Here is a 22636-nt window from a genome sequence, read left to right as displayed (position 1 = left end):
GATATACACTAGGTAGTAGAAAACTAGCATGGCTTCTTAAGCAGTGGGTGTTAAAATGGTGTGTCATGATACACAGGGCAGAGTGAGGGACATTCTGGAGGCTGGCAGATGAGATGGGACAGATTACATGGATGTCTGGATGAAGACAGTGAGGGCTTGGAGCAGAGTAGAGAAAAACTAAGAGGTTTGAATAGAAGATGTATTTCTTTTTTTCGAAGGGTATGTGTATAAGTTTTTATTGAAGTATAGTCAATTTACAATATTGTGTCAATTTCTGGTGAACAGCATAATGCTTCAGTCATACGTGAACATACATATATTTGTCTTCATAGTCTTTTTCACTGTAAGTTACTACAGAATATTGAATATAGTTCCCTGTGCTATAGATTATGAACTTGTTGTTTATCAGATTTTGTGAGAATCGTCTTATATTTGAAAGTGAGAAACACTGCCAGAGTTCAGTAGGTGTTCTGTGCAATTCAGTGGGTTTGTAGATGTAATTCTTGGTGTATTTGTGGGTGAGGGTGAGCTGTGAGTCTCTTTACTCGCCATCTTGGCACCACCCCCCAGAAGACATATTTCAAAGAAAGAAAGAACTGTTAGAACTTGTGGGATTGGGGTGGGTGTGAGGATGTGAGAAGTTGTAGCCAAAGATGACTCTAACGTTGAGGCTTTGAGAAGCTGGGAAGAGCGGGGGGGTGGGGAGCCATGGACAACAAATGAGAGAGTTATGCATGAATGGACCTCAAAGCTCCGTAAATGAAATCTACAGCACTTAGCCTGAATGTGCTCAAATAATAATAGTCATTAGCTAGAATTTCATCTTCCTTTGTGCTTTTCTGCAATTCTTTTGCCATCTGTTCTGGGAACAATTCAGGATGTCAGTGCTCTTTGAACAGAAAGCAAATTCTAAAAGAAGAGATTTCTGATTTAAAAACATGTACTTTCCAAGCATTTATTAAATTATAAAATAAGACAAAGATAAGGAAAAACTTAACTTTCCAATCCCTTGGAATTTTACAGAATGAAGTTGAAAACTTATTTCAGTTGGGAATAGAAAAAACACAAACAATGAAGCGCAATAAAACAAAACAAAAACTCGGTTAAGAAATGACCCTGAGGCAAAGTCTTAAATCTTAAAGGTCAACAGGTCAGTATACTTTAAAAACTGTAATTATAGCTCTTAACTCTTCCCCGGGCTTACTTGTGTCATGTTAAGGTTATTCACTCCCATATACCATAGCCCATAATGTCACTGGAGGTATCCTTATGGCTTCTCCAGGTATTAAAGGAGCTTGATATGTTTTTGTTTCATTAATCTTTTCTCAGAGGCCAGTGATGAGTTCATCTGACTCTTTTCCATCAAGTTGAAAATTCTTTTCAATTAAAAACTCATCTCTACAGATGGTATTAGCATTAGGAGAGGCCTGTTCTGTCTAAAACAACAAATATTGAGATACTTCAGGAATTGCTCTATAAATCTTTGGAAGTAGAATCAACTAAAGGGTTCAGTTGTGTGTGTGTGTGTGTGTGTGTGTGTGTGTGTGTGTTGTTTTATTTTGTTTTAAGTGAGTAAAAGTTGAACTGATGAGAATTTGGCCCATGTGCTTTATTATTGCTCGAACGGATCAGTTTCATCCCAGTGCTTGGACAATTTTGTTGCACGTTAATGTGAAATATTGTGAATATTTTAACCGAACTATCAACTATGAAATACTTTATCCAAAACATTATGATTACAAAGGCGATAAGAGAAACAGTTTAAACCAGGAGAGAATGCTCTGTTAAAGAGGATTAGAAAGACCATTTATTGAATAGTATGGATTTCTTCCAAGCCCCTGTGTGCAGAAAGCATGCAATGCGTGAATAATTCATCTAGAAATTCTATCGTGAAGTTGTATCAGTTTCCACAGTAAAACCTGGCCACAGAGGAGGAAAATACATCAACATCTGTGACAAGCTCTATGAAGAGACAGTGGCAAAGCCTTTCAGGCACCAGGAGCAAAGCAAAATATAATAAATTCACTTAAGTGTCAAATTTGTGTCGGCTGAATAATGACACCATATGTCTGGGCTGCTATGTCACCGTAGGCTGCTCTGAAAAAACACATGGCTTTATGGAAACGGCTGTCAGCCTGGGGAAGAAACCTTGCTGGCTACTGCCCTTCTATCAAAGAAAACATGGGCCGTCCAGTAAATGCAGCTCTGATGATCAGAAATGACTGGTGTTTGGTTTGGTCTGGTTTGAACTAATTGGCCAGCATCTAGAGAGAGCCTGCTGTTTAGATTAGGGCATGAACAGTTAGAGCCTGTTTTGGGTGTGTTCCTTTAAATCTCCAAGTGAGGGGTAGCAAGGTTTTCAAACTCATCAGTTGGCCTGCTCTGCGTGGGTCTTAATGATACACCTGTCTTCATCTAGCTCTTAGCAACTCCCTTCACAGTATTTTATAGGCATTGTCTCACCAATCCTTACAGCATCCTCGGGAGGCATCAAGGACTCAGATTTATTTTCTTCCAGGGCAAACCGAGGCACAGAAAGGTTATGGTCCCATTAGCCCTTAGGACGCATGATTCTGGGGATGACTCAACCTTCTTTACTCCAGTTAGTCGGCATTTGACCAGGCGTGCCAGACACACTTTATGGGAAGGAGGATTTGTCTTTCTCTCCTGGGCTGCTGCCTCCTTCTCCTGGCATGCACAGTGCTGGCCAGGTGCCCACTTCAAGGCTGCTTCTTCACTCCAAAGGCGCTGCACCAGGGTCAGCTGCCATGTGAGTGGGGATTCCACAGTTGTTTTTGGGAAGCTGTTACCAGAGTTTTCCTGCTTGGACACAGAGACTCCATTGCATGGTGATTACTTCCTGGGTAACTGCTCTGAACAGCCTGGAGCTCTGCAGGGTACATGGTCCCACCGCACACTGGAATCAGCAGCCCCGTGTCAGCTGCACGCCTCCTGCTTTGTCTGGACCTTGGTTTCCATCACAGTTAGTCCAGTGGTACTTACAGTAGATTGTGGCCAAGATAAGCTTTTGGAATGGTTTATGCTTAATTTTATTCACAAGGGCAGAGGCAGGACCAAGAAAATTGTGTGACTCAATCTGATATAAGGAAAACTACCTTATATATATATGAGTTTTCCACGTAAGAGCCTTTCCCCCAAAGAATTTAAAGTTAAAAACTTTTAAACAATGCACTCAGCAAAAGGTTGCATATCTCAGTCACTTAGAGAGTTTTCCTGTCTCTGGGTGTGTGTGTATGTGTGTGTTTATGTGTGTGTGTGTGTGTGTGTGTGTGTGCCTGTCTGATTCACTGGATCCAGAGCACAGCCTGGGATTTTAATAAGCCCTCCCCTGTGAGTCTGATGTGAAGTCAGTGATGCCTCAGAGGGTTGCACATGCCCCAGTTCCTCTAGCCCTGCTGCTCGGGAGTATAAAACATCAAGGGCAAAGTGAAACAGATAAAAAAGATTTGTGGTTTCCTGACCAGACAGAGGTGTTTCCCATTCAGCAGTGTAATGTCAAGAAATGGAGAGGATATTCTAAATGCAGCAGTTCAGGCTGAATCTGAAAAATGGACTTTAAGGCATGTAAAGGAAGCCTGTGGAGCAAGCACAGGGAGGACTTGCAATGGATTTCTGCACCCCATCACTATCCTAGTTCCCCATCCCTAGTTGTTTTTGATAGTAACCCAGTTCTCTGTCGACTGCTTTTCCCTTTCTTGAAATCAAAGGACAGAGGGTATGCAGAGAAATGATGGCCACAAATTCAGAAAGTATATATTTCTCTATCTCCTTGAGCTTGGGCTGAACCTGTGACTGATTTAATCAACAAACCATCAGAAGTGATGCCATGTCCATTCTCAGTCCACATCTTTGAAAGGACTGGCTGCTTCTGCTCTCTTACCTCCTTAGCTCAGGGGTTGCTCCCTCTTGAAACCCTACTGCCATCCGGATGAGTAGCCCAGATCACATGAAGAGGCTGCATCCAAACATTTTGTTCAACATTCATACCAAGCTCATGGCCAAGAAGCAATATTCACTCTCGGCAAGCAGAGTGAACCATCTTGGGAGTTCTAGCCCAGTTGAGCCCCAGATAACCGCAACCTCCATCAGCATCACGTGGAGCAGAAGTACCACCCAACTGAGCTCGGTCAACTCATACAATCTCAAGAATTAACACAACAGTGGATGTTTTATGCCCACTAAGTGTTGGGGTGGTTTGTTACACAGCAACAAATAACTGAAACAAAGTGTATTTTCCAGTCCATGGCAGTCTGAAGGCAAAGATTTGGATCACAACTATAATTTCAATGTAGTATTTTGGCTGTAACTTCACCTACTTTGTGGTAACTACATTCTCATCATTTTCTTCCCACATAATTTCTCTAAGGGATATCCAGAACATACAATATGTGGATCAGTCCTTTTGGTCACCATTTGATATTGGCTATTTTATTTTTATTTTTATTATTTATTTAAAAATTTTTTTAAACATTTTTTATTGATTTATAATCATTTTACAATGTTGTGTCAAATTCCAGTGTAGAGCACAATTTTTCAGTTATACACGAACATATATATATTCATTGTCAACATTTTTTTCTCTGTGAGCTACCATAAGATCTTGTGTATATTTCTCTGTGCTATACAGTATAATCTTGTTTATCTGTCTACATTTGATATTGGCTGTTTTAAAATTCTCACTTGGATGACATCTCTGCTCTTAGGTGATGTCTCGTTTTCCCTGCTGACACTAAGAGTGAGAGCCCGGCCTCCAGTGTCTCTGAAGCTGCACTGCTGTTGACCATGATGGCTATTGAAGATGACCGTGGGCCTGAAGGTGAGGGCCCTGGGATCTGAATCAAAGTGCCATCTCTGTTACTATTGCAGCTACGGGTGCCACTGGAACTTTGGGAAATAGTTCATTATTATAATTAGCAACCTAAGTGGCTATATATTTATAGTAAATAACTGTTGCTTTCAATTGAACTGAAGAGTTAAGATGTACTGCTTAGATGATTCTTCCTCTTCCTCTCCCTCCCCCCTCTTCTTCATGCAAATATTCTAAATTAAGAACCCGGGATCAATGTTGCTATAGTTGAAACATTTAGCCTACAGAGATGGCCAATCAAATTGTTTTAATAGGGTCCAGGTGTGGAGGCTTCTAATCAGGTTTTCCTCAGCAGGAATTCCTGCTTTATTTATGTGAGCTAAAAGTATTTGACTAATTTTTTATTCTTTAAATAATATGAGTAGAAGATGAAATATTGTTCTCTTTAAACACTAATGATATCTTTAACAACATCACAGCCTAACAAATAGGAAATATTTAAAAAACAAAGATTGGAAATCCAGAGAACAGATTTTTGTCTCTAATCCACTAATTTGGTAGATGTTTGGTATCACATTTATTACACCAATATCTTGGGATTATTTCTGGGAAATAGTTGTATGTACTTCCTTTTTTTTCTGTTCTAAAGGACTGAAGTTGAAGCAGATGGAAAATATTTAAAGTAAAAGATCATTGTTTGAAAATATGAGGATACATACAAATTTAATGAGATGGGAAATGAGAGAATAAGAGGAAATAAACACAAAGCAGGAGGGTATCAAGGTGGAATTGTCTTCTGAGCATATGTTATAGAGCAGCTCAATTCTCTTGAATGTGGTTTTGGAAAATTGGAGGGAAGGAGAAAGTCCATGTTTCCTGGGCATCAGGGCATCAAGAGATTAATGGGAAATTGAAGGGGAACTTCATGCCTGAAACAGAACCCTCTTTGATGTTCTCCTTTGAGATCCTTAGAGAAATAAGATCAGAAAAGGATTCTACTAACTGATTAGGCTACTTCCTACAGTAATATGGTGATTGGACAATGATTAACCCCCTGTGACACTGATGCATTTCCAGTGTCAAGAAACATCTTAGAAAAATGGAAACATCAGAAAGAACTGGAAAAATGGATGCTTTCCATACTATTTTACCTGCCCCCCAAAGATTTAAGGGGTCCCTTTTCAGAAAGTTAAATACTAATGTTGGAGAATTATTGTTAAATATTTCTAAAAGCAAACTGAGTTCCTTTGAGTCATGTTAGGCTTGGTAGTTTTCACAGTAGAGTATGAATAAGTCCTTGCTTAGTTAACTCGGCTGTTTTTCCTCATAATGAACATCTGGTTAAATTCTTATATACAAATGTGAAGGAATTCTGTTTTTTGGAGATACAGTTCTAGGAGTCCATGTGACACTTGGAACTCTCTTTAACCTGCCAAAAGATGCTCTGATAACTTTCAAATTTTGAGACTCACTTTGTCAGACACATTGGCAGGAGGCCTTTATTTGAGGAGTAAACCTTTTAGAAGTAGGACCCCTTGGCCAATTTGGAAGATTTTGAATTTTTGTTGGAACAATGAAGTTGAGTTCTAAACCCTTTCACCACATGTTATAAATATTAACAATGAAGGTAATGTGGGTGGTGATTTTTTTTTTTTTTGAAATGGGGATTTCAGTATTGGCTGAGATGATAATAAAGTCATTCACTGAGAAACAGAACAGGAGGTTGTTCTAATTTTATATTTGCCCATTTTTCATGAAGGAGAAGGGAACAAGAAACAGCTTTAGCATAGTAATCAAATTTACAAGGTCAATACTAATGGATATAATGGGTTAGGCCAAATTACACAAGTATTTATAGTTTGAAATTTTGAGGAAACACTTTCCTTAGTAGTTAAGAAGGCAGGCTCTATGGGGCTTATGCCCTAGCCCTGACCCTTACAAGCTACGTGAGCTTGAGCCGTACCGAACTTAAACAACTTGCCTTATTTTCTCACCCTCGTGCCTGCTAGGGTTAATAATTGGACCTAACTCATGAAATAGTTGTGAAGATTTATTTTAGTTCTTGGTATGATATCTGGAGTGAAGCACTAAATGCTCAATAAATATCAGATGTTGCTCTTACTATTACTAAACAGAAAAAAATTGCCCGTGAACAAATTTATTCACCCAGGAAGAAAAAGAAAAAGAATTTCTTCCTAGCATTTCCTGGTGTCTTTCAGATATGAGGAAAGAGAGTGGGCGAATTGAGAGAATTTCCACAATGATGCACATGTTTAAGGAATTATTCCTTACATGAGCGTCTTACTTGTAATGCTTAATTTGTCGGCTTTAATGGTATTAATTCTTTTGGTACCCTTCCTTAAACACATACTGAGCTAGAACTCTTCTTCTGCCTTGCTGGACATGGAAGATCTCTAGCATCCCCTTCATTTTATTATTGAACCACAATTATGCTTCCATAAAACCAGCCAAGCAGCAGAGGCAAGACACTCGAGCCACATGGGAGCATGGCACACAGCAGAATGCAGTTCCAAATTTGGAAGCAAGGTCAGAAAATGTCACTTCTGAAGGTGAATATCAGAAGAGAAAACATTATAGATTAGTTTGTCATCTTCTCAACTGCAGAAGTAAGCCCTCTGGTTGGAGTCTAATTTGTGTGTTGCCCACAAAGCTATTTTGTTTCCAGATTTTTACATTGGAAATGCACAGCGCCTCACAAATTCAGTCAAGGGCCCTGGACCTTTTCCCTGGCCCTGTCAAAGCTATTGGGGTCTTTTGTTATTTTTTTTTCAGAAAAAGAATGTTATAATTTTCTCAATCACATTTTTAAAGGGATTATCACCTTATTGTTTAGGGATGGTAGTGATTTACCTAAATTCTGGAAAAACATTAGGAGACTAATTTATCGGAGGGTCAGCGCTGACCAAAGACTGTCCTCCTGTCCTCTTTGAGAACTGTTCCTAGAAATGGATTGGGTAGCACAGGTTGTCACCCCTTGGTGGTAGTTCCTGTGAGCATCACCCAGTGCCTTTTAAATGTAATTTAGATTCCTATGTGACTTTTCCTCTAGAGGAAATAATGACCTGATTACACTCAAAGGCCACTCTGAGCCTTTGGGAGTTATATTTATCACCATGAATTAATACTTTGGTGTTTTGAATCAGTCTTATAGGTATTTGGCTCATGTCAGTATCTGGAAGCCAGTCACCCTCAGTTAATAGAAAAAACCCAAAACACAATACATTGCAGAGCTGGACCTAGCAGAGGCTGCAGTGGACCTTTTCAAGATGCAGCCACGCAGGGCCAGTCTAGGGCAGTCAGCATCCCTGCTGACCTTGCTCACCTGCAACCCTGCAGCGAGGACCTAGAAGATCAGGGAAATCTAGCCTCCCTTTCTTCCAGCCTCCATCTACAGAGACATATATTACCACACTCCCGTGAGGCTAGGCAGTGTTCTGATTTTTCATAAATTGGCAGAGGGTGGGAAGAAAGTAATTCAATTGACTAAGGAATTAGTGAGAATAACAGCTGAGATCCTGTGAGGTTTCCTAATCTCAGCTCCAATTATGACATCACCGGCACAGCGTCGGAGAAGACGCTCGATTTGTGCTGCATTTTCTTGGCCTGGATCTAATTTTACTAAAAACTGAAGGTGAGATTTTATTTCTTACATCTCAAATTCTTGGCAAATATCCAGGGAAGTACAGGATCAAAAAGTAGTGTTTGTTTAAAGTCTGTCTTGTTCAGTGGGGTAATAATAAGGCTGACAGCTGAGGAAATGTGTCTGAGAACTACAGAAAGGTGAATGCATATAATCAAAATGTGGCTAATATTTAAACTTGCCCTCATCTCCACCCGTGCCGTTGGTTCCTTAACATCTTGGATCTTGATGTGGTTATAAAAACTCATCCTAGGAGAAATAAACTCCTCCCAAAGTCGTTAGGGCCCAGATAATAAAAAGTTTTAATTAGACATATCCTGTTTGTTCTCATAAAATCTAAAGAAAATATTGACTATTTTTGCCTTTCCTGTTTAGTTCATGGAGAAATTGTGTTCAAGAAAATCCATATGCCTTTTGAGAACCAGTTTGAGATGGGGACTACTTTTCCTGGCTTTATAAAAAAAAAAGTGTCAACCCAAACACAGCCGTGGCTGACAGCGGCTGCCCTCTGCTTTACCTGTGGGAAGTGGCGCAAACCCCAGGAGCCTGCGCACAGAGTGCCCCCAGGCATTCTTAAACCTGCAGTCTTAGAAGCCACTAACAAGGTGATTTCTTCTTGCTGACACTTTGCCAGGAACATAAAGAAGATGGGCTACCTCTTAAACTCCTGGCTACCTCTGCTCCCCCTGCAGTCACAAGTTTTTTGTTTATCTTTTCTTTTGGAACCCTGGGAAAAGTATATCAAAGTGACTGGATTTGCCAAAATTTGTGCACTTAGCAGCTGGCGCTGTGACAAATGCCTGCAGAGAAGAGAAAAGATTCCTGTGTTTCTGAGTGTTATTTTCTCCCTTGAGAGGTTTCCAGAGACTTGAAAGGAGGGCCGTGGCGAGGAACTGATTAAATTTGCTCGTATGAAAATTGAAAGTCGGTGTGAACAACCCGCTCTCTCTGCCTCTGCTCCCGGCCCAGCAGCCCAGGTAACCAGGGCTCCTTATCACAGAGACGAGGGCTGGATGCCAGCGCAGCCCCCGTCCCCTAATACCTGGCAAGCGGAGGGCTGTTCCCTGTGGTCTCCATTGTTTAGTCTGGTTGAATTTTAAAACATGCTTCAGAAAGAGAGTGGTCCAGATTTCCTTGAGGAGTTCTCTTCATAGATGAAAACTTGTTCAGCTAATAAGTTGAAGATTTCTTTTGCTTCAGCTCATCCTATTATTTTGAGACAGTCTTGCCTCTTCTGTGCTTTGTGGTCTTAGGAAATTATTCAGTTCTCCAGTTTCTCCACATCTGAAGAGGGGGATTGTATCATTATTAAAATACTGTTTGGAGACGACGGGAAAGAGCTGGGGCCACAGCGAGTGTTTAAACCATCCGCTCCAGGACTAGTTCCATGTGGCCTCAATATTACTTCAGAAAACTCGAGGTTTTCAGAATCTGAAGAAAGCCCTGGCGAATCTTGCGGTTGGCTTGCTCTGTTGTGGAGATGCTGTGCTCAGGACCGCGAGGAGAATCTGGGCGCTGAGCCTGGTGGGACCTTCTGACATGAAGCCTTGACCGAACTGAGAAGGTCAGTAACATTTTTAGGGAGTGCTGACCACCACATCCGAGGCCTTTCTTTCACTGTCAGGCTCCCCATGTGTTGTTCACATCACTCCAGGGGTCTCCTGTCTGGTACCCTTACCCTCATCCCCATTAAGTGTCACCTTGGAGCTGATGCTGGGGTACCCCTCCTCCTGGCCACCTCAGGGCAGTTACCTTTAACAGTGAACATTGCCTGTAAATGAAAGGAACATTTTCCAAACTCCTGAATTCCAGGTGCCTGGGACAGAAGTGGCAATTGTGGAACATTTTTTTCCCTTTGATACTGAGGAGGGAGGGTCTTATCACAACACTTCCAGTGTCATGCCACATAAATAAAAGGATAGATGACATGTGAGAGCCTAGTGATATGCTTATTGAACTTGAACTTCACTTCCACCTCTGTTAGGCCAGTACCATTGTAGTTCCTAGTCTCTGGATAAGCAAACCAAGTCTTGGGAAGCTTAGGTAACTGGTCAAGATTCCACAGTAAGAGACAGGATTGGAATTGAACTTAAGAAATCTGCCCCTAAAATCTATGTTCCTCAATCACATTCACTTTTGGTAGTGGTGGTGGTTGTGACACTCACCGTGGCAGGGGACGTTTACTGACAGCTTATGCACCAGGCTTTGTGATAAGTCCCTCATGGGTACTACCTTATTTAATCCCATTAATCATCCCATAAGGATGGCAGATTTAAAGTATCCTCTTTTTAAATACAAAGAAAATCAGGCACAGAGAGGGAAAGGTTGTCTCATTCAAGGGCGTGTTCATGGTTACCCAGCTAGTAAGCTGCAGAGTTGTGGATTCAAACCCAAGCAAGCTGACTCTGCAGTCTGCTCTTCCTACATACGTGCCTTCCATGAGGACTCAGCCTTTACCTCCACAGAGACAGAAGTGGCCCTGCCACGTGGCCATGATGATGTGCAGGCCTTCAGCTGTTGCTCTAGAAACGGGTCCACTTATAACTTACTCTACTTGCTGAGGATGGAGTTGGCACCCAAAGGAGGCAGCAAGATGACAGAGTGGGCCCAGTACCATGTGGTCCATCATCTCTGTGCTGTCTTATGTGAGTATAGCTATTCCAAGTGGAAGCAAATTTATCTCACTTTAGTTTCTTGTCACCCACTACACATGTAAAACATGATCAGAACGCCAACCAAACGCTGTCTTTCAAAAGGCCTCCCAAATTGACACCACATGGACAACGCTAGGAAGAAAGAGTTTAGATTCTAACCTGAAAGTCAGCTGGGATAGAGATGCCAGGTGACTATATCCCAAAGGGCTGAGAAGCCACCTGGAAGAACCACTGGCCTGAGGGAAGAAGGAACCAGGCAAGATGCTCCTCAGTAACAAAGCTTGGCCGTTAGTAAGGAAGCTGGGATGAGAATCTGAGTGTAGCCTGGAGTATTTAAGGGGCTGTGGGTAAAATTTTAAAGGGTTCTTCTATGCCTAGCTCTGTGGCACTGGAGCATAAGCAACACTGCTTGCTGACTTGCTCTTAGAGATGCAAAAGGCCTTCCCCTGCACTTCTCCCTTCCCCAGGCCTTCAGCCTTCCTGAGGCCCTTGTGTTCCCTGGTCAGAGTAGTTCAAGGATGACCATACAACCCAACTGGAACCAGTCCCTGGTCTTTTACAAAAGCCATTGGTAGGAAGGAAGGCTTATTTCCTCGGGGATTTAAATCTGGGAGGATATAACCTGTTGGTGCTGCTTGTGGCCATGTTTTCATCACAAGAGCCCTGTAAATGAAACCATCATGGAGGACTGCAGATTCGAGAGACAGAGACATCATCTGAGCCTTTGGATTAATGTCGCTTCCTGCGTAAACCAGTCTGATTTGGGTTTTCCGACTTTTAGCACCCAAATTTTCCACAGTGGGGTTGATGGTGATGGACTGGGTCATTTTTTAGTTAGATTTGATGGGGCAGACCTCTCTGAGCATCTGGGCATCTATAGACCAATGTGCTGATAGTGCACACCATTTCCCAGGGCAGGATTAGGGGTGATTTTTTGTTAGAAACAATTGTTTCTTTGTTAATAGCAAAATATTGAATATACAAGTTTCAACTTTTCCTAGAATTGTGAGGCAGTCCACTGACCACACTGCTTCTTTGTCTCAGCTCCTCGGTATTGGAGATGGAACATTTCCTCCTCTCAACTCATGGGGAGGATGGCGAGGGAGCTCACAGCTGGGCTTTTGCACACACGTGCACCTCATTTGTCTTCCTTTAATAAGGTGAGGTTTAGTCTTCTTTCCTGTCACTTGGTTTAGCATCTTTTCTAACCCAACAGATTTCCAAAATCTCAAATCTTGTGAGGTCAATTGCAGAGTTATTTATCAAATAAAATCATGAATTTATTATGATATCCTCAAACTGGGAGCTGATGGTGACTAACAGCTTCCGGAGGCCAGGTGGTCCTCTTGAAACAGACCGGAGTGAGGAGAATCCAAGTGTATGACCAGATTTGTTTTCCTGGCATGTGTATCTTCTGCTTGAACACACCCACACGATTCACAGGAGAGGTAAAATGGGAGGCTTTATTTGAATAAAAGCCCAAAGGTAGGCTAAAGGCTCCACTTAAACCCAAGGTCATCTCTGTCCTCTATCTGGGTAGGAATTAGGAATTGTGCATGGGGTGGGGGGAGACTAGGGGGAGGCATGGGGCCCTTAAAATGATTAAATTTACTAGCTCCTCTGAATCAGCTTCCTGTACTTCATCTTGGGGAAAAAAAATTCAAAACAAGTGACAAAAAAGTACTTCTGGGCTTTTTGAATACCCTCAGGGGGGAAGGCTTCTAACCTTTCAGAAATTCTTTCAAATTGAAGCTTAAAGAGAATGTGTATGAGCTCTTGTGTGCTTTCCACACAAATTCTGCTTTTACTGTTAGTTGCATGGGGACTTAATTCTCCTGAAAATGCCTCTTCGCATTTACCATGGATCACGAGAATAATGCTAGCAGTCAAAACCCAACTGTCTGCTGTGCAGTATAGAGTCTCATGTTAACTGGATTACTGGAGCACTGGATTGTATGCTTAAAAGTTTGCTTAGAGGACAAATCTTAAGTTGTGTTCTTATGCCAAAAATATGTGTAAATAATAGGGTGAGAGGGAAGTTTGGAGGTGGTGTTCATTTCCTGGGTGTCTACATATCTCCAAAATCATCAAGCTGTATACATTAATTATGTACAGGTTTTGTATGTCAAAAAGAAAAACCAGACTGGCCCATCTTACCCAAAATGGAATTCTTCATTTCTTTTTCAATTCTAATAATAAGGAGAGTTATGGTTGCTCCAAAGATGCTGATCAATGTGTACTTCTAGCAGCAGAAATTAGAGGGATGGGATGTGTTTCTCTAGACAGATACATGTGTATCTCTTCCCTTGTGTTCTACTTACATGGGCCATGCATGCATTACTCTGTGGTCATTGTCTGTTAAATAATGTACTATTAATATTTTGCTTCCAAGATTTTGGTAACTTCATAACATATCCTATTATTTCTTAAAATCTTTAAAAAATTGAAGTATAGTTGATTTATAATGTTGTGTTAGTTTCTGATGTACAGCCTAGTGATTCAGTTATACATACATGTATATATATTCTTTGTCATATTCTTTTTCATTATAGGTTATTACAAGATATTTAATACAGTTCCCTGTGACAAATGAACTTAATTACAAAAGAGAAACAGACTCACAAACATTGAAAATAAACTTATGGTTACCAAAAAGGAAAGGGGATGGAGGAGGGATAAATTAGGAGTTTGGGATTAGCAGATATACACTACTATATATAAAATAGATAAACAACAAGGTCCTACTGTATAGCACAGTGAACTATATGCAATACCCTACTATTTTTAATTATGAATTTTTAGGCATATCTTAAGACATAAAATCTTAAGAGATAAGAGTACAGAGACTAGTGTGATGAACTGCCATATACCTATCACTGAGATTTAACACATATTTGCTTCATTTTTCAAAGTATTTGAAAGTCAATCACAGACCTATACCATTCCATTCCTAATAGTTTCTTCTATGTGCATCTCTAAAAGAATTTTTCTATAACAACACTAGTGTCACCACACCTATAAAAATTAATAATTTTTATTAGTAAACATAAGTAGTAAAGTTTTTTCTTAACTTTATGTAACAGAGAATGTATTTTACGTGTTAAGTTTTTAAGTTTATACTCAGAATCTTCTTGAAATTTATATCATTATCAACAGACAATAGTTTTGTTTTTTATATTTGGAAAAACCTTGACAGAACATTATGGAATGAAACATTTCTAGTGTTCCATCCTAGAGGTTTTATTGAAAAGCTCTCAGAATAAATCTACATCATTTTTCTCTCACATTCTTTAACATAATGTTTTCTTGTTCAAAATACATGTGCTCGTATCACCGTGAATAATCATTTATTCCTTTATGATTTTTTTGGTAGGACTTGATGGCTTACTGTGAGAACAGCTGAATCTCCTCTCAAGTCCTATTCCTGGTGTACATGAGAACAGATGACATATTAAACTGTTTCCATTCTATGGGGTTTAAGTCACTAATATGTTGGATGGTCAGGTGTAAGAATTACCACATTAGACTTTCAAAGGTCTCTCTAAGGACCTTGTTAGAAACCATGTATTTTCACAATGTCCGTGTGTGCTTTATAAGAACAGCTACTAAAAGGTGACCAATACAAAAGGTCATCTTGGACACTGGGAAAGAGCTCTAGAATCCCAATAAAAGGCATATGTTGAGTTCCAGCTTGCATCTTACCTGCTGTGTGAACTTGGATCAGCCAACTGACTTCCCTGAGCCTCAGTTACCTAATTTGTTAAATGGAACAAGTCACAAAGTTATGGGGATTAAATGATATAAAAAAATTTTGTTTTTGAAAAACAATACTCTATTGATGTAAAGTGATAGGGGCTGAGCTATGGACAGACTTCCAGCTTCCAGAACCATGAGAACATAGATCTCTGTTAAGACACAAAGCCTATGGTCTCTTATCATGGTCACCCAAGCTGCCTGACATAGAGTGAAAGAAAATAATGTGTCCTATGGGTGGTGATCTCCTCTCTATTTCAGCTAAAAGATCAGGAAAATGGGTGTACTTAGTAGCAGAAGGAAAGTAGGTGAACCATAATGTAGAGGAAGAACCTTGGCCTAGAATGACAGTCGAAACTTCTAATCTTGCCTCGGGCCTTGCCTGTCTGAGAGATGTTGGGCAAGTAATAAAAGATGAAAGCTTTTGGGATCTTAGTTTCCTAATTTCTAAAATGAAGACATTTTAACAACATATCTTTCAAGGTCTTTCTCCCTCTTAGAAGTTTGTTCAAGTTCCATGATCTTTTCTGCCTTCATCTGATGATACAGTGGGACACTTGAGAGCTGTCTGGGAGAATTATGGAGGCATGCACCGTGCAAGTGAGACTGAACCTCACCTGTCTTGAATAATACATGCTGTTTACCTGCGAGTAAACACGCTAGTTTCTCTCTGGCATTCTCTCTAGTCACCAAGTTTTCTGGTACCTGGTCTTTGCTTTAAATAGTTTGTAGATAGAAATCATAGATTTTTTTTCTTTTTTGAAAAACTGAAGTATATTTGATTTACAATGTTGTGTTAGTTTCTGGTATACAGCATAGTGATTCAGTTATGCATATATATATATACACGCTCTTTTTCATTATGGGTTATTACAAAATACTGTATATAGTTCCCTGTGCTATATAGTAGGACTTTGTTGTTTGTCTTTTTTATATATAGTAGTTTTTATCTGCTAATCCCAAGCTCCTAGTGTATTCTCCTTTCCCCTTTGGTAACCATAAATTTGTTTTCTATGTCTATGAATCTGTTTCTGTTTTGTAAAAAACTTAATTTGTTTCACTTTTTTAGATTTTGTATTTAAGTGATATCATATGATACTTGCCTTTCTCTGTCAGATTTATCTCACTTAGGATGACAATCTCCAGGTCCATCCATGTTGCTGTAAATGACATTATTTCAATCTTTTTTGTGACTGAGTAGTATTCTATCATGTATATATACCACAACTTCTTTATCCAGTCATCTGTTGATGGACATTTAGGTTGCCTCCATGTCTTGGCTATTGTAAATAGTGCTGCTATGAACATTGTGGTGCATGTATCTTTTCGAATTAGAGTTCCCTCCAGATATATGCCCAGGAGTGGGATGGCTTGATCATATGTTAAGTCTGGTTTTAGTTTTTAAGGAGTCTCCTTACTGTTTTCCATAATGGCTGCACTAATTACATTCCTAGCAACAGTGTAGGAGGGTTCCCTTTTCTCCACAGCCTCTCCAGCATTTATCCTTTGTGGGCTTTTAAATGATAGTCATTCTGACCAGTGTGAGGTGATATACCTCATTGTAGCTTTCATTTGCAAGAAATGATACATTTTTTAATTCAATAGACAGAAGCTGTGGTGGGGTTACTAATCCAGGTAAATGTACGTTAAACCTTACTTTATACCTTGAGAAAATGTTTTGCTTGTTTTGAGCCTGGCCTTGTAACAGTGATTTTTAAACACACACACACACACACACACACACACACACACACACACACACACACACACACACACACACACACACACACAGACATTAAATGGTGGCCCCTCTAAAGCTCTATCACCTGGAACCTGTGAATATGACCTTAGTTAGGACCATGGTATTTGCTGTAATTCATGAAGGATCTTGTGATCATCCTGAATTTCCCAGTTGGGCCTTGAATCCAATGACAAGTGTCTTATAACAGGCAGAAGAGGAGAAGCCACAGAAGAGCAGAAGGCCAGTGGAGACAGAGGCAGAGATTTCAGTGATGCAGCCACAAGCCAAGGAAGGGATGCCTGGACCCACCAGAAGCTGGAAGAGGCGAGAAGGATTCTCCCCGATGCCTTCAGAGGGAGCAGGGCCCTGCTAACACCGATTTCAGACTTCTGGCCTCCAGAACTGTGAGAGAATAAATTTCTGTTGTTTTAAGCCTCCTAGCTAACTCGTGGTGAGTTGTTGTGGCAACCCGAGGAAACTAATACACATACTCTCTTATTGTCTATACTTTCATTTTATACCATTTCCCAATAGATCCATTAACTAGATTGAAACAATTTTGCATCTTACGGAAGACAGGTGTGTTTCTGGAGTTAAGCTGTGGATGATTCTGACGCTGAAGGGCGAATACTTATCAGCACACCAATACGCTTCTGGTTGAATATTGAGGGGGATCTTCCTGGTGATTAGTGTTGGCTCAGTTCTGAAAGATGGAAGGACAGTGGTAATGTTGAGTAAGATGAGGTTTTTAGTGTGAACAGAATTTTTCAGCCTCGGTCCCAGTGACATTTGGGGCCTGGTAATTCTTTCTTGTCGGGGGCTGTTCCACCCATTGTAGGGTGTTTAATGGCATCTCTGGACTCCACGCACAAGATGCCAGTAGTCCTGCCTGCCAATTCCCCAGTTATGACAACTGAAATTGTCTCCACACATTGTCAAATGTTCCCTGGGGACAGAATCTCCATGCCTCCCGCATTAAGAACTGCTGCTTTAAAAGATGACAGATGTATAGGCTCTGGGATAAGGACAAGAATGTGCCTATGAAAAATATTCAACAGTACCACAAAAATGGCAGAGAATTTTTGAAGCAGAACCATTTTCTTAACAATCATAAATGATTCTGTAACTTAAAAGAGGATGTACATGAGAAAACGTTTGCCATTGCTATGATTATCACCCTGACAGTTTTTAATGTGAAAGAGAATCATCCTGTGACAGAAGAGAGATTTTTTCTCAGAGTGGAAAATGATCTATGTGTCTGTTTATATACATATATATAACACACACACACACACACGTATACATATATACACATATACGTATGAGTGTATGTATGTGTTTTATACACATATGTAGATATGTGTGTGCACGCATGAGTACATGTGTACGGCATGTATATATGCATGCATCTGTGTAAATGCTTTGTTAATGAAGAGGCCTGAAGGGGTTTCATATTCTTCATTGTCCTGCTTGGGAATTCTGAAATTACGGAGCATAATGAGTCATTTCTAATGATGATGGAGTAAATGAAAAGCCTTTGAGAAAGCTCTTCTTTCAGAACAGGTACAGGGCGCATTAGTATAAGCAGGTTGAACAGGAACAATAGTGGTGCTAGTGTTTTCCAAAGGCCCTCATTTCTCTCACAGATCTAAGATTCATCCAACTAATATGAAAACAGAATTTTGTTCTTTTATTCTGTTCTCTGCAAAGTGCTTATTACCTATTTGGAACATTGTAATCTTCCCCATGTAGTGCTGTGAGTCACCCAGCTGAGAACCTCTCTGTCTGCTCACACACACAGTTGCCTAATGTGTCTTATAAACCACATATAATTACAGTGAATGCATCCTTCTAAGGATACACTTGTGGTGAGCCTGGGTCCTTCTAGAAGAATGTTCACATGTGGAGAAAAATGCTTCCTTTGACAATATCTAAAATCTTCTTTAAGTAGAGAAGTATCTATTTATCTCTACCTTTAAAATATGCATTTCACAGGATGCAGACAGAGGCTGAAATTTGCTAAGGGCTGTTTCCTGGCTTGGCAATTAGACCGAACTGGCTGATCTAATGGTTCACTGAGATCTTGTTAGAATGACACCCCTTCCCAGAGACAATGAGAATCATGAGATAAGCTCTGGAAACAAATCAAGGATTTTGTGAGAACACTCCTGGAGTCCCAGGGAGCAAGAAAAACTGTAGGGAGTGTCTTTTTAAAATTGATTTTTGAAATTGAGTTTCATGAATCACAGTGTTCCTCAGATTGTCTACAGATGTTACAAATATTCCAGATGGTAACTGAGAAACAGGTAAATTAGCTTAGAAATGAAGGAGAACATCAGGTCGCCAGACAGCTATGGGGTTTGCTTGGACAGGGTTATTGGGGGCAGTTTGAGAATTCTTTTTCTGCTTACAGCTCATTCTCATGTTTGGAATGACTAGCAGTCTACTGGTGGTGGGAGCAGTGCAGTCCCCTGAGGCTGTAGCCCAGTTTGGAGTCATGTCCCAGGTGCATGTCATCTGGGAAATACCTTTGTGCCTGAAATAATTAGTAAGATGCCCAGTTCTGGTTATAGAACACACTAGCAGGTTTTTTTTTTAATTGAAGTATAGTTGATTTACAATGTTGTGTTAATTTCTGGTGTACAGCATAGTGATTCAGTTATACATATGTATATATTCTTTTTCATTATAGGTTATTACAAGCTATTGAATATAGTTCCCTATACTATATGGTAAGACCTTGTTGTTTATCTATTTTATATACAGTAGTTTTTATCTGTTAATCCCAAACTCCTAATGTATCCCTCTTCCCTCTTCCCCCTTTAGTAACCATCAGCTGGTTTTCTGTGCCTGTGAGCCTTAGAGATGATCACACTAGCAGACTTTTGAAGAGAACGGCACCTGCTCTCGGCCTGCGGTCCCAGGCCACAGGGTGTGGCTGTTTCAGTGCCAGCGTGTCGACCGCTGTGTGGATGTCGCTGGCGTAGGCTGGGTTTTTCCACCGTTAACTGGACGAGAACTTGTTCCTTACATACACTTTTGCTTGTACAAGTGCTGGCTTCTGCCCACACGAGCAACTCCAAACCCCAAACTGTAAGTCTCATTTGTGGTTACTGGGATGGGACCTGATGGAAAACTTGACTATAAAGACAAAAAAAAAATCATGTGAAAAAAAAAAAAGTCCTCTGGTACAGAAATCAGGAAAGGATTCAAATAATATATTTGTGTAACCAACACTTGCTTCCCTAACGTTCACAGCAGCCTGCCGGCAACATGAGCCAGGTGGTGACGACACCGCCACCACCACCACTTTTTGATCTGAATCCCCACAGCAGGGTCACTGGTCTCTCAAGACTAGTCTTTCCCTGCCAGAGTCTGAGGGTCTCCCCCTCTCTCTTTCCCACCTTGGATGCTCTCCTGAGGCTGCTCTGCCTCAGAAGTGGGTCTCTGCAGCCTCACCTCAGCTCCAGAAGTGGAGCTCCCCTTGCACCACAGTGTTATAATTTCTTCTGTCTCTAAAGCAGGAATGACTCACTCCTGCCTAGTGGATGCACTGTGTTAGGCCCCTCAAAACTCTCCTGCTGCCTCCAAGTTATATAGTAATAACAGTAGCAGTCATATTTATATCTGATATAGGAAATGACTGTTTCTCTTATAGATGAAAGTTATAATATGATACTTACAATAAGATACTGTATCTTAATATTAAAAAAACTGTTCATGGACTCATCTTTAGAGAACTTCACTCTTTTTATCAAACTAACAAAGTCTAAAGTAAAACCATATCTTTATTTTTGTTTTTTTTTTTTAATTGAAGTATATTCCATTTACAATGTTATGTTAATTTCTGGTGTAAAGCATAGTGATTCAGTTATACGTGTGTGTGTGTATATATATATATATATATTTCTTTTTATATTCTGTTTCATTATAGGCTATTACAAGGTATTGAATATAGTCACCTGTGCTATACAGTAGGATCTTGTTGTTTATTTATTTTATATATAATAGTTAGTATCTGCAAATTCTGAACTCCAAATTTATCCCTCCAGATCTCCTTCCCCCTTTGGTAACCATAAATTTGTTTTCTGTGTCTGTGAATCTGTCTGTTTTGTAAATAAGTTTATTTGTCTCATTTTTTTCAGATTCCATGTGTAAGCAATATCATATGGTATTTTTCTTTCTCTCTGGCTTGCTTCACTTAGTACGATAATCTCTACATCCATCCATGTTGATGCAAATGACAGTATTCCATTCTTTTTTATGGCTTAGTAGTATTCCATTGTATATATACCATATCTTCGTTCCAGTCATCTGTTGATGAACACTTCGGTTGTTTCCATGTCTTGGCTACTGTGAATAGTGCTGCTGTGAACTCTGAGGTGCATGTATTTTTTTAAATTAGAGTTCCTTCCAGATACAGAAAGCATGTCTTTAGAATACAAACTCCACATGCTTCAACCCCCCAACCAGGAGGCTTTTCTGGAAAATCCAGAACATTTTTTTTCAGGGGGCTAGGTTTGTGTTTGTGTTTTCAGCGTCCTGGAAGCCATTGTTTAAGGGACCTTGCAACTGCTTTCTGAGAACCTGGGTCATTTTTCTATAACAGTGTCCCCACCACCTCTACTCTCAATTGATCCTGGGTCTGTCACGCCAGAATTTGCTTCCAAAGTCACTCTTCATCTAAGCTGCATATGCCACTGCTCTCCATTTTGAGAGTAAAAGCTGGCAAAGTGTTGCTTCTCTTCCTTTCTTCTTCTTTTTTTTCATAATCTGAAATGGAAATCTCATCCATGGGAGACATAGTGGGGGCACTAAGGGGCTGTAGGGCGAAGCCATGTGGATCTTGAGTGCTGGAGGCTGACTTACTGCTTTAAAAATATCCATGTTGTGCTGTAACCACCTTCCACCTGAATTTCCACTGGATCTCTGAGTCTCAGAGTGGGGAGGAATGTGTCACCTTGTGGTTGTGGGGCTAAATCTTTTATTCTCGTAAAACATTGAGCACAATCCATGTTTGACAGACAGTGTGCCATTGCACCTCACCATCATCATCACCATGAGAGAGCTGAATTGGATTTTTGTGTCAAGATGAATAAAGGGCTTTTAAAAGTGGCTGAGGTGGGAAGAGGGGGACCAAGACAGGAAGCAGCCTCTCTCCCGCCCCATCACATCTTCCCTCTGCATCTCGGTCTTCCTTGAACTGGAAGGTCTTCCTGAACTTGTCTGTCAGGGTCTATTGTAATGGTGGTAGAGCAGAGTCAATCAGAGGAGAGCAGTTTGTTATTTACGTTTGGAACTGAGGAATCCTATGAGATCCCAGAACCATGCATTGGAGCTGCTTTCATTTTTTTTTTTCCTTATTTCTAGGGATACGTGACTTTCAAAATGGAAACTTGAGGAGTTAAAAAAAAATTATCAAATCACTTTATAAAGACTTCTTTTTTCCTTTTAATTTCTTTTATCTCATGTAAGTCTTCATGGAAATTCTTAAAGCTTTAAAATATGCCTAAAATCCCAAAAAGAATTGTGTCCATTTGTCTTCTGTCTTACCCACTGCGGATCATGGCTCTGTAGGGTTGGCAGTTCTCACAGTAAACTCTTCAGTTTGGGGTCTCCACTGCTATTTTTGAATACAATTTTTAATTTTTCTCTGGTTGTGATTATAATCGAGGTAGAACTATTCAAAAGACTTAAAGTCTTAGTTGATTTTCTTAAAACAGCAGGTGAATTTTTGAGCAATAATTATAAAAATTAGTAGAAATGTGAGTGGTGGTCAGCTAATATGCATGCCCGCAGCATGGCACCTCACCTCAACCTGGTCTTACTGGGGAGTGACCCTCACAGCACTCTTAAAATTAACATTCTCATTCCTTCCATTGGATAAGTGGTTAACTGTAGGAAAAAAGGGATCAGATAGCATTTACTACTAGATACTTTGTATGTTCTGCCAGGGAAGTTTACATTTTAAATATTTGAACTTGGTAGACTAAAGAGGA

The 22636-nt window shown here is 40.2% G+C and overlaps 1 long non-coding RNA gene across 7 annotated transcripts in view; it reads left to right on the top strand.

Annotated features, from left to right (window-relative positions):
* LOC116660528 overlaps positions 1 to 22636 on the top strand; it is a 204311-nt gene that overhangs the window by 46966 nt on the left and 134709 nt on the right. For 5 of the 7 annotated variants that reach the window (XR_004316115.1, XR_004316117.1, XR_004316113.1 and 2 more), the window contains 7 exons: positions 1024 to 1150; positions 4725 to 4837; positions 9743 to 10053; positions 12188 to 12303; positions 16846 to 17041; positions 19330 to 19369; positions 19464 to 19730. This is a non-coding gene — a long non-coding RNA (uncharacterized LOC116660528). Of the gene's footprint in view, positions 1 to 1023; positions 1151 to 4724; positions 4838 to 9742; positions 10054 to 12144; positions 12304 to 16845; positions 17042 to 19329; positions 19370 to 19463; positions 19731 to 22636 lie in introns of all 7 variants that reach the window. The other 2 variants (XR_004316112.1, XR_004316114.1) reach the window with 2 other exon arrangements.

The sequence above is a fragment of the Camelus ferus genome, chromosome 29 (genome assembly GCF_009834535.1).
Source record: "Camelus ferus isolate YT-003-E chromosome 29, BCGSAC_Cfer_1.0, whole genome shotgun sequence".
Classification (NCBI taxonomy): Eukaryota; Metazoa; Chordata; class Mammalia; order Artiodactyla; family Camelidae; genus Camelus; species Camelus ferus.
This window is presented reverse-complemented; position numbering and strand designations above follow the sequence as displayed.